Source organism: Euprymna scolopes, chromosome 18 (genome assembly GCF_053919585.1).
Source record: "Euprymna scolopes isolate OS-2025 chromosome 18, ASM5391958v1, whole genome shotgun sequence".
NCBI lineage: Eukaryota > Metazoa > Mollusca > Cephalopoda > Sepiida > Sepiolidae > Euprymna > Euprymna scolopes.
The window spans coordinates 57,776,933-57,779,435 of record NC_136499.1 but is presented as its reverse complement, the minus strand read 5'-3'; the positions used below and the strand labels follow the sequence as shown (position 1 = coordinate 57,779,435).

At 32.3% G+C, this 2,503-nt stretch overlaps 1 pseudogene; it reads right to left on the bottom strand.

The window, feature by feature from the left end:
- Positions 1-2,125: 2,125 nt before the first annotated feature.
- LOC145298043 (U2 spliceosomal RNA) lies at positions 2,126-2,259 on the bottom strand (annotated as a pseudogene).
- Between the last annotated feature and the right edge of the window lie 244 nt (positions 2,260-2,503).

The window sequence follows — 2,503 nt, the reverse complement described above, 5'->3', positions numbered from 1 at the left end:
AAATTTTTTTATCTACAGATTTGAAAATTTGTATATAGGGTATTCAGACATATGGAAATATATCTAGAGTAATCTATCTATTATATCTATAAAAGTGAGAATGCGTGTGTGTGTGAGAGAGAGCGACACAGAACAATTCTCAACCTATATATTCAACAAATTTTTTATGTACAGATCTGAAATATCACATTTGTATAGAAGTAGAAATCTTGATACCTACTCTGATACCTAATAAAAGAAAGGACACTCTTTAGGGCGGATTTTGATTATAACAAGTCACTAATTAGAAATTATAATAAACATTCTAATAATTTAAGAATTTTACCAAAATAAAATTGCATGGTAATCACCCAATTTCTGCCACAAAATTTTGATTGGCAGAACTCATAAACATAAAATATATATTTTCTAATTTCATCTTTTTTTTTTCTTTTTACATAATCTGGTTTGATGTTTTCCCAAATATTCAAATCACTATATTTTGCTGCTTAATATCAAATACAGCAACTGAGTTATTTTTATGCATCAAACAATTACATTTTCTCATTCATCCAAACTAATCACTGAACATCAATTTCATATTTTCTTCACTAAAATATTACTGTGCTTGATGTCATCAAGTGGAGCGGATCATTTTTTTTTCATTTGTTCACACATTTTTCCAATTTATATATATTTTAAAGATTCTTAGCCTATGTCATTGCATACCAATCTGTTTATTAAAAGTTAAGGTTCACTGTAAACACATATGTTACACCAAAATAAAAACGCTTCAGATAATGTCTTGATATTCAATTCAGTTTCTCACATGACATCTTATGAAGTTAGTAGAAATGTTACAGACTTTTGAATCTCAAACACTTTCAATACTGTGCACTGATATTTTCTTTTTTGGAATATAAGCACATTCATGATTTTTTTTACAAACGTTAAAAACTTTCACATTGTGTAGCAATATACTGAAACAATTATAAAAATATTTGTTTTTATTTTGAATGATGCAGGGCATCTGAAGAGAGATTTTTCTAACAAAATGAAAGTATAATTTTTAGCAATAGGTATCTAGGAAAAGGCCACTACATCTATATATATAAAAGGCAAAAATCGGTGTGTATGTATGTATGTATGTATGTATGTATGTATGTATGTTTGTTTGTAACGCTAAAACTTTTGAAAGACGGAACCAGAGTTGACAAATTTGGTATCATATTGCACCTTGATCACCCGGATGACAAATATCGAAATTTCACGTCAAACGGACCAGTAGAAAGGGGTCAACTGATCGTTTTTCTCCTAGGGGGGCCCCCCAAAAAACCTGTCATTTTAACGTTATTCAATACGTGTCACGTGACGTGACGTCAGCTCAAACTTTTGACAGACACAACCAAAGTTGACAAATTATGTATCATATTGAACCTTGATCACCCGCATGACAAATATCGAAATTCCACACCAAACGGACCATTAAAAGGGGGTGAACTGATCATTTCTCTCCTAGGGGGGCCCCCCAAAAAACCTGTCATTTTAATGTTAATATTACATAATCCAAAAACGCTTAGTCATGTCACGTGACGTGACGTCAACATCCAGTAATGGCGAACAAATGTAAACAAACACTTTGTTTTACCGATACTTTTGTAATTTCTCTTCTGCTTTGTTCTAGAGATTATTAAACTCCATGACAATGTCTCCAACGTATTTAACTGGTTAAAAATAGTATTTATACAAGAGTTTTAACGAAAAATATCAGGAAAAAATGTACAGGAATAAAAAAAAATTCAGCTTTCAAAATATTCGTCGATAAAAAAACCGATCTTTATATTTACGCTAGCCATTTTGTATATTACCACGTGACCTGCTATCTCTTAAACTGGAGGGGGGGGATCCACTTGAATCCAACAAAACCAGTAATTTTTTTTTTCTATTATATATACATCATTTTCTATAAAATTAAGTGTAGACTTTATAATTAAAACAAAAAATGTTATTCATACTAAAAAAAAAAAACGCTTAGTCATGTCACGTGACGTGACGTCAACATCCACTAATGGCGAACAATTGTACCTATTTACTATGCCTCCCCACGGGACAGAGTTAGACACCAGGGTCGTTTTTTAACGTGGAGAAAAGGTACAAAAATAAAAATTGTCTCAGTCGTGGAGGATTTCTCCTCCACCGAAAGAGAACAAGAAATAGAAGTGCAGCATCTGAAGAACAGATACTACACTTTGATCTTGACCAAAAGGCCAAGAATGCGAACAATTGTAAATAACAACTTTTTTCACAAAACCAACACCGTCTTTCTTTTTTTTCTCTCTCTTTCTCTCTCTCACCCACTTACTCTTCCCTCTCTCTCACCCTCTTTCTCTTGACGTCACACCACTGTTAAACTGTGGGGGGGGAACACATTCCCAGGCATTATCTCCTATAGATGCACATTTTATTAGAAATTCAGCTTTCAAAATATTAGACGATAATAAAAATATAAAACCAACACCCTCTT